Source organism: Rhinolophus sinicus, chromosome 16, assembly GCF_057876585.1.
Source record: "Rhinolophus sinicus isolate RSI-liver-muscle chromosome 16, RSI-T2T, whole genome shotgun sequence".
Taxonomy (NCBI): domain Eukaryota; kingdom Metazoa; phylum Chordata; class Mammalia; order Chiroptera; family Rhinolophidae; genus Rhinolophus; species Rhinolophus sinicus.
In genome coordinates this window covers 176068822-176079566 of record NC_142516.1, presented here as the reverse complement: position 1 = coordinate 176079566, position 10745 = coordinate 176068822, and the positions used below count along the sequence as shown (strand labels likewise).

At 36.8% G+C, this 10745-nt stretch overlaps 1 pseudogene; it reads right to left on the bottom strand.

The window, feature by feature from the left end:
- Window positions 1–9454: 9454 nt before the first annotated feature.
- Window positions 9455–10327, bottom strand: LOC109436384 (protein SET-like; annotated as a pseudogene).
- Window positions 10328–10745: the final 418 nt, after the last annotated feature.

Genomic DNA, 10745 nt, shown 5'->3' with positions numbered 1-10745 from the left:
CTATTTATTCTATTCACTTATGGTTATGAATAAGAGATAAATTAATATCTAATTTGAGAATCCTAATTTTGTAACTGTATCTGAGAATCTTATACATCTTGCTGAAATTTTTTCTGTATTGTACAGTTATAGGCACCCAATGTAAGTTAACTACACATATGGAATTATGCTCTTTGCTGATATGAAGTACACCCTTTTTTTGTCTAAATGAGAGATAGTAAAAATGTTTTTAGGTCATTTGTAGATGTGTAGCTCACTTCTGCTTTGGATGCATATTTGCTTCTGTTTTGCAATTAGCATAACAAAGGTAAAGTTGTTATCTTAAATATTTTAGGTAGTACTTGTTTTAAACTTTTATAATCTCCCAAATTTTTTGAATGCATATTTTAAGTTTACTTTTACTAATCCTACCAAATGATAAATTAATTTTGCAAAGGCTTTAATTATAGCAATATGATAACATCAAATCAGCAAATCCGCTTACATTTATATTTATTTTCTACTCCATACATCTCAGCTACATGTTTTTTCTCCTCAAAATCCACTTCTTTCAAAAAATAATAATAAATCTAGTAGAGAAAAATATATAGTAATACCCAGAATAACTATTAAAAACCTATACAAATACTATACAAATACAATGCTAATAAACACTGTAAACAAATAAAAAAATAAGTTAAATGTAAAATTTAAACTTTAACAAATGTTTAGGTAGCTCACAAAAAGGTAGGTAAAAGGAAACAAAGGAACAAAAACTACAACATCAAAACAAAAATAAAATGGCAAAATTAAGCTCTAGAGTATTAACAATTACATTAAATGTAAAAATTTAAACACACCAATGAAAAGACATAGATTGGCAGAGTGAATTTAAATACATAATCTATCCACAAAATAAACTCACTTCAAATATTACATTATAGTCAGATTGTAAGTAAATTATGGGAATGTATATCATGAAAATATTATTTTAAAAAAATGGGTCATCTTCAAATTAAGTAGTCTATAGAGCAAATGAAATTGCCACAGACATTAAAGAATGCAATATTATGATAAAAGGAGCAATCTTTCAAGAAGCCATAGTCATCCTAAATGTGTATGCACTAAGCAACAGAGCTGCAAATATGAAGCAATTTTATACTAATTTTATACTCTCTAATGTAGACGATTACAAATTTAACATACAATTGCTGATTGTTTCCTGAATATTTGTATACTTACATAATTTTCTTGGTGCATTCACTATGTGATAGTATTGATATTTTATCCTGGGTACTTGATTTTTAGTCAAGAAAAATAAGAGCAAAGCAACATTTTCAAAGACCTCTACTGTTACGCTGTCACCTGATTTAGAGTAGTTGCAAAATTCATGGACAGAAAGCTTTTCAGTAAAGGTAACAACTCAGAAAATGATGTAAAAGAAGTGCTTTTAACAGCTGAAAGCAGTGGCCCCGTGGAACAAAAGAATGAATGGTGAGGGTTCTGTATGATGTTCATATTGAAGTTCTATTCTTTTGTAGCTCAACAGATCAAACGTTATGAGCCACTTGTTACTAAATAAAAGGACAGGGGGCTTTAACTTTCACAAAGCCAAAGAATCCAATTGCTTTTTCTTTTATAAATACTAGAGGGATTAAAGATTTGGATTAAAAGTAAAAAAGCAATATCCTAACTTCCGCCACACACTATGGTTTGTGAGCTATTAAAGCCCAACACAGAATAGACTTCCTTTAAAAGGCACCTAAAGATGCTACATTATTGTAACATCCCATTTTGTCACTATAGACTACAAGAGATGAAGTTCTCCTACGTAAAATCTGAATAAGGACACCTGAATTTTTTCATGATCTTTTGATACTAAATTTGTAAACCGAGCACGACACACTGCACCTTCCATTATTATTCCTGTGAGACCCAATTTTGTTAACTGTAATCATTTGTTCTTATAAGTTTAAATCATCAAATTTTGGAGTTGATAGTCTATTCATGGTCCTTGCAATATGTAGTGAACATGACCCAATATGAAATATCTTTGCAAAACAGCAATATTTTGGCCCTTCTCACCTACTTCCCCGCCCCTCCCTCACTGTCCTGCCTGCGCCTGGACCTCCTTGTTGATCTTCGAACGCACCACACGTACTCGTATCTTAGAGACTTAGGCCAGGTTTTCCTCTTTACTTAAAATGCTTCTTAGAAAAATAGTCATGTGGCCAAAACCCTCACGTGTTTCAATCTTTTCTCGAATATCCTCTTATGGCTCAAATACCACTCTCCCTCTCATATTCTATTCATAAATTCAATTTGCTCTTGTGTCTAGTATTCCTAAATTCACTTTCTTTACATCTTCCAAAATACTTAGTATCTTCAACATAATATTTAATTTATTGTATCTATTTATTGCTTATTACGTATTTTCCACTAGTGGAAGGTAAGTTCCATGAAGGCAGATGTGTTCGTATAACTTGTTCACAGGGAAAGGCCCAGTTCTTTCTATAGTTCCTAGCATATTATGGGTACTCAGAATATTTTTTGAATGAATGCTGTTTTAAACTATAATTCATTTGTATGTATTGTAGAAAAGGTTTCGTTTACAGTTCCACTTCTTATTTTGCATGAATTGCATCTGTCCTGTCATGTTCTGTAAAATAATGTTTTGTGCCTTGTTTTCCTTTCACTTAAATTGTTATTTTTGTTATTGTTGCTTATCTTCCTACCAACTCTGCAAAAGAACAAAAGGTTAACATAGCTTTCTTAACTATAAATAATAATATATGTGTTACATATACATATATACAGTTACATCTCTATCACAACTTCAAATGCCTTTTAAAATAATAGAACTGTACTGGATACTCTGAGATCATTTGCAGAGCTAAGAGTTAAGGAGTCTGAGGTACTTCACATTTATATACATATGTACATTTGTATGTCACGTAAGTACTGTAAGTATATTATACTGTATAATCACATACATATATTGGTACTATTGATTAATGTTTTTATTAAAGTATCTTCATAGAAAAACAATTTCATCCACCATATTCTACTGGGTATCTGTTTGAGAAAAAAAAAAAAAAAACTATTAGTATGCTTTCATTAACAATTCAGCATATATGTATTGAGTACCTAAAAAGTGCCTGGCGTTGGACTATAGTATAGGGATATAGAAGAATACAAGACAGGTAAAATTGCTGCCTTCATGAAACATTTGCTTGCAAAGATTAAAATAAAAGTATTTTAATATAAATGGAAATTTTATTATAATGAAATATAAAATACGTTAAAATAATGAATAATCAATCATCATAAAATATTTTTTTTCAAAGTAGAAAGGGCTAACACTTCTTTACATGAGTCAAAGACATATGCTATGAATAGATACATTTCGGAAGCATAATATAAATGTATGTGCACATTTTATTAGAGTAAAACAACACAATGTGTTTAGTTCTTTCCAGATATCCATTCTGTATAGAATGTGCTTATTCATTCACTTTAAGATGTGTTTCTGAAATTGCAGTGTTGTGCTGCCTGTGGTTCAATGCCCAAAAGCAGTTGCTTCATATATTTTTGTTCAGTTTCATATTTGTTTATACCTGGAGGGTTATTCCAGTACCAATTATTCCATCATAGCCAGAATTAGAAGTGTCTGTTTTTCATATAATAAAGTTTTAGGTGATATTGCCTTTGTAGAATAAAAGTCTACTATATTTGAAAAATATTTTAAAACTACTAAGTACACATGAGGAACCCATGTAATTCCGAAAAAGGAAAGTCACATGAAGTACATATTGTTTCATGGGAGGGTCATCTGAGAAAGGCCAGAGTCCTAGTAAGAGAAGCTTTGAAGGTTTACAGGCAAGCAGTGATTAGTACTTTAAATAGGACAGTAGCTTTAAGAATGACAAGTAATAGAATGTTCAACATTGTAATATGAAAATATAAAATAATTTGTCATTTCCTATGTATTTCAGCATTTCTGATAAACAACACTATGGTTATTCTGAGATGCCTTGAGCAGGGACTGTGTTGTCAGAAGACTTTTAATATAAGATCTGCCAATTTTAAACCCAACTCATCACACTGACAGTTCTGAAATCCCCTTGGGTTCCAAAATTGATAAAAATGTTTCCTCTGTCCTGATGCTATTCCATGAATCTATAAATTGCCCTTTCTCTTTACAGACTAATTAGAGAAGTAAGATCTACAAAGGCTCAAGGTCAAATCAATAAAATAGGAACACTGTAATTTGTTTTGCTGGGTCATGTGGGTGAGACATGATCAAGAGTGAGAAAATTATGGTTGAAACTGTTTCCAGTGACAGATTAACACCCGGGGGAATAGAACTTATAAGACACTCTCCTAAAGGAAGCACGTGAGCAGGTCATCGAACAGTACATAGGTCAGTAAGGTTATGTGCTACAGGTATTGGCAGATGGATATCTGAGCCCACTAGTTTTCTGAGAAATTACAGATCCGGGCTCATGTCTTTTTTCTTCAGAAATTATCCCATTGTCCAAATCACAGTAGGCATGCGATACGTTGTTGCTGATGATGAAATGAATGCCCTACCCTCGTCCATAAAAACAAAAGGTCTACTGAGGGATGAGAATCACATTGCTAGAAAAGGCTCACATTTCCCTAATAACTCCTTCACTCACCAGATGTCCAGGTAGCAATTGGATTATATTCGAGATCACTCCGCACTTGTTCCTGTGACCGTTTCGTAGCCATTCTTAGTCACAATTATTCTTTCAGATGATCAGGGTGTGTGTTTGTTGGAGTGAAAAGGACTCCTCTTGGAACAGCTATCAAACCTGGAAGTGTGAGATCACCATCATCAGCCCCTTCCTCTGCTTTATTTATTTATTTTATTTTATTTTTTTTTTTCTGTGAAGTAGTTCCCCTGCACTCGTGCAAGTTTAAGTATAATCGGATGCCTATAGGTCAAGTACATCCTTGGAAGTATTGAGGCTGTGCAGGTAGTAAAGATATATTATACAAACACCCAGACACATACACATAGCTATTCCTTGAGAACAAATCACTGGTCCTTTATGAGCAAGCCGCCGTTGGTTTCCTTAAGGGATGCTGCCATGGCCTGCCACTGTTTTCTGTTTCTGGCCATAGCAGTAGCTAGACAAGCACTGGTCATATAAACCAATGCTGGTGGACGCGGGCACCACCCTCTGGCTGCCACTGGAGCCATTTCATTCATGTGCCCGTTGTGCCAGGCTGTGAGGAGCCAATCACAAGGCTTTGGAAGGCCCCCTTGCTGGGACATTTTTGCTTCTTGGTGGATTGGTCCTTTTTCAGAGGTGTATGCATTCTAGCTGAACAACGTATATGACATGTTCATGCATCATATGCCTATAGCCAAGCCTGTGTTTTCTCAATATTGCAATTTTTTTTTTTCCTTCCTGAATCCTGAACGACTGTTTCCCAGCCATTCACTACTACCCATGAATCTATTTTTATTCTCTCCTTGGGCCACTATCTGTCCATGCAAAGTGGATAGTCAGGTTCACATTTTGAAATTATGACCATTGGGAAGATTTCACCTTGTCACCATTTCTCAAGGCTAACAGTTATGGTAGTATATTGCGGTCATTACTGTTTTGACTTGCACCCTCATACCAAGACAAACAAACCATCAATAAACCAAATTAAGATTGTCCTCGTTCATCTGGTCCTAATGGATTTCCATAGACATGAGATAATAAAAGACACAGTGATGGGTATCACGAGCATCCAGGCTTCCCCCACATGTGTCTTACTTGTATACATTGGCCCTCATCGCAATACATTTCAGACGTACCACTTCACTTGTGTATCAGTGATGGTTTGTGGAATTCAGATAGTTCATACCTCTTCTGACTAAATTAAGACAAATGGAAGACTTAATACAGCACTGGAAAAAAAATGGTGACTGTATTTTTTTGTTTATTCCATATGAATGTGAACTAGTTTTGATTATCTTTTGTCACAAAGATAAAAAAAAACACACACTTTCCAAACAATGGTCACACATCCCATAACTGAGGCTATATTAATTTTTAGCAAAGGTATTTGAGATTTGGGCTACCATTAGGTTGAGCTTGCTGAAGTCTATGGTGATCCTCCAGCATCATCCTATTTCTACAGGAGTCAGACTGGAGAATCGAAGCAGATATGATGAGAACCACTATTCTTACCTCTTCTAAATTATTGAGGGTGGCATTTGTATTTTCAAAGTCACCTTGGACAGTGCAAATATAAGGGCTGTGTGTAATGTCAGAGGGGTAATAGATTGGGGGAGTGGGGCTATCACTTTGTGAGGGGTATAAATGTCTAACTAGTACATTGTTTTGTACACCTGAAACTAATAAAAAAATGGCACCTGGGATGCAGTATTGTTTTTTAATTACTTTCTTGTGCAGGGAAGAGTAGTTTCTGAAGATTTCCCCTAGAATTTCCTACCATGATAATTCTTCCTGTGTAGAAGAAAGAAACACTGTGATTAAATGGCAACCAGCTCTCTCCACTGTCATATCTGTAAGCCAGCTCTTAGCTAGGACCCATTTATTACCTCCTCTCTGTCCACATATGTTCCAATATACCCCATTTTTAATAGGGAAGTGCCATTATGAAATGATGATGCTTTAGGTCTCCAGGTATTAGTGTAAACACAGACCCATTTCTAACGTCTCTGAATCCACCTGGGAATCTACTCCTCCCAAGTCCACAGTTACCAAAGGAAATACTCTAAGGTCTCCACTTAAGGACTAGGATATCTATCACGTGTATATTAACTATGGTTTTACATGGTCTTTTCTACTGGCCTCTACAGTCAATGGGTTCTAAGTCCAATAACTGGCTTAGCTCTAGAAACTGGGGAAAGGGTCATGACTTTTAAATGACCAACTGCTTTAAGCCCCTTGATTTTCCTCGCATGATTTCTGCTTGGCATATAAACGGTAACATTTTGGCTATCTGCCTGGGATTTCCCTGCAAAGGTTGTGTTTTGTTAACTGTATCTATAACCCTTGGCTGCCGCTGGAACGTTGCCAGTCATCGTTATGGCTACAATCACTTCTCTTCCGGGGGTGAAGCACCACTGCCTGGTCTCTATTGGCTTGTTTCTAGTGAACAAGTTCTGTAACAGCCTCTCCTCATTTCAGTTCTAGTATGAGAAAGAGTGACTCTCTTACCACCGAATTGCTCAGGGTTTTGGTATTCCTGCGGAACATTATCATTTTGTGGGTCATGTGACTGCAAGTAATACATCCAATCCAGAATGGCTCTTCCTTGACCATTTATGAGGGAAATCTAGCATCTCATCTTTATTCAGTATGGGCTATCACTTTTCCTTGGTTCTAGGAGGCATTATACCAGTTAGTGTGACCAACTGCTGAGGTCCATTCCAGGGAATTATATCATAAAATTTAGGATAACCCTCCCCAGGCCAATGCTATATCTAAACTCTTTTAATCAGCCATCTCCAAATCTAGTTTCATGCCAAACCTATAAAGGATAGCTATGGCTTTTAGCTTGTGGTATAGTCCTAGTTTTCCCTTTTGAGGAGCAACACGTTCCCAAATGGCTGATGCAACAAATCACCCCTATTTAGGGCTACTGGTCTAGGCATGAGCTGGGAGAGGATCCTAAGGTAGACAGTGATAGCTTTGTACTGTGTCAATTTACCAAGAAATCTCATGTTATCTTTTTTTTAAAAAATAGATTATGTTCCTTTATTAGAGCAAGATTGCTGACCAGTATATAGTGATGTATGTACTACACAGAGACCTGTGCAGAAATTACCCATTATATATCTAGACAGATTTTTGTTTATTGCTTATTGATGGAATAGTTTCATTTACAAAGTTTTACACATTGAAGAGCTTTGAATTTGACCAGATTGTCCACTAAGTCACTTGTGAAAAAGTTAAGTGGCACTTAATTTTAGCTACTGTATTTTACAGCATGAAAAAGCTTACACATTTAGGTAGCTTCTCAAAATGTTATTCTATGCACGATGACTTGTGGCAGAGAGCAGAGCCCATCATCTCCCCCAGATTCACAAAGATGGGTCTCATTTGAGAGCTGTATGCCAAATTGCTGATAGAGACAAACGTACTCCTAACTTGAGTTTCTTACCATCAATACAGACTTCTTACTCTGAATGTCTGTCTTCTCGGCTACATTTTATAATGCCAATGAAGACCTGCCAGCAATTGCCCCATGTGTTATTTGGCATTAGATGACCAGATCTGTCTGATGATGGTAGGAGCCATTATTATTGTTATTACATATAGATCAACAAAGGTCCATTTCTTAAAATGCCAATTTGAGATATAAATCAAGGATACAACATACATACTCAGAATTGAATTTTGAGCAATCTGGAATCCCAAGTGATATGAAAATTTTTAGAAACTGATGGTACAATGTGTCCATAATGTTTCCCAGCTATGGAGACATTGATACATTGATTCAAAGTCCTTTACTCAATCCACAGCAACCTAAGGTCATCCTGCAAAGTGTGTATCAAAAAATATAGAATTAGGGTGACAAAGTTTGACAATATGTTATACAAGTCAAACAGAGGAAGTCATGTTAAGCGTATTTTTTTTTAGGAAATGCATCAAATCCTTTGTGTACACAATTAGTTTTATTGTAACAAAGAGACTTGTGTACTTTTAAAACTCAGTATCCTCTTTCCTTTCCAGCAAACCAAAAAGAAAATTTAAAAATAAACTGGAACAAAATTACAATAGAGGATGTCAATACTGAATAGGGTTCTACAGGTTCAGTTGAGTCTCCCATTGAGTGGCAGGGCTCAAATCATCATTGGGAGAGAATTTTATTTTAAAAATGTCATCTTAAACTGCAAGGATGTCAGTTAAACATCACAACTAAACATGCCAAAGACGCCATTGTCAAAATGCCCACTTGACCCACCCAAACATCTCAAACACACCCTTTGCTGTTCTTTTTAAACTCAATTTTTAAGGTTTTCTTTTTTTCTTTTGAACAAGAGAAAGTAAACAGATACATGTTGGTGAAAGCTAACTTTCCATATTCACATAGAGACATGGTGTAATCTCGGAGTCCAATATACAGAGAAAGGAGGAAAAGCACTGGACTTCCATACACTACTACACAAGGGCCTAGCGCCCTCCTGCTTCCCACAGAGCTTTTGTTTTTGTTTTTTTCCCTCCCACAAAGCATGGTGGTGTTGATTTGTTGAAGTGTTTGTTGAGACAGGAAGGGATAAAAAAAGAATTTGGAGAAGAGGTAGAGATTTTTTTCCTACCTAATTCTGCTCAAAGTATTTATCCCCCAAATTAGTTGAGAACCATGAGACTTTGAAAACACAGCAACTGAGTATAAGACGCGAAAAGAAAACACTGCAATTTGCTCCCTGGGTCTGAAGGTAATTTTAAAAGGAAGGTAGGAAACCATCAGTGCCCCATTAGTAATTTCCTTCATGTTGCCCTCCCCCGCCCCCATCATCATCTTCATCTTACTCACTTCCATCGCCATCCGCGTCTTCATTAGTAACTTCCAGTCCCTCTTCCTTATGATCATATGTTCTCCTTCCCCTTCATCATCCTCGCCAGGAACGAAGTGGTACTGTAATAGATGTGGCCAGGGATCGTCTTTGATGACTTCTAACTCATCTGCACCTGCATCAGAACTGTCACGAAACCAGGTAAAGAAGCTCTCTGGTCCCTCTTGCTGTCTTTTCCTGCTGGTTTTATTCTGTGTTGGACTTGAACGTGTCATCATATCCCAGATTCCCATTTGGTTTCAGTGGACTTTGAAGATGGGTCACTGCTCTCACTCAGAAGAAATTCTTAAGGAAAGAACTTTATTTATGAAGTAAGACTTTTCATCAAGATGAAAAAAAAATCTGTTCTGTAACTTGATTTAGTGTCTTCAAATTCTGTCACTTCAGCTCTTGTCGCATAATGCAGTGCCTCCTCCCCCAGCAGTGCAGACACTTGTGGATGGCTGACGAAGTTATACCAAAATTTGGGACTTGGGTGATTAATTCTGACCTCTTAAAAACAAAAACAAAAGCAAAACGGTTGGCAGAGTTTGTTATGTTGTTCTTCTACTTTCAAAATCTCCTCACTGGTTTGTTCGTTAGTCTATTTTATTTTGTACTTCATCAGTATGTTCAATGCCTCTTTCTGAGGTCTAGTAGGCCCCTTTATGGTTAGACTTGAGCTCCCATGTACTGACTTGGTCCTCAGGTGCTGCTGCTCACCAACAGGTGCGGGATGTAGGGAGGAGTGGACAGAGGATGCAAGGGCAAAGGGGCGGCGAAGCTTCCCGTCATGCCCCGCAAGCACTCACTCCCTGACCCTCCCTGTTCCAGGCTTACCTGCAGAGCTCACCACCTGCAAACACCCGAGGGGTGGGGCCGGATGCTGCAAATTAAGGGGAGGCAGGTGTAGGCCGTTGGGCTCCCTCCCTCCAGCTCTGCGCTCAAACTGGCTCTTCCAGAACCCAATGTATCCTCCTTCACCACCTTTTCAAGGAGAGGGGTCTGATCTTATCCTAAAGTAGGTATTATTTTTCTTAATCGTGTGTCAGTTTCTTTTCATTGGGATAAGAAAATTTAAGAGGTTTGTCCTCTTCACAAATTTCTAAGTGTACAATACAGTATTGTTAACTGTAGGCCTAAAGTTAGACAGCAGATCACTAGAACTTACTCATTTTGTGTAACTGAAACTTTATTCCCTTTGAACAGCAGC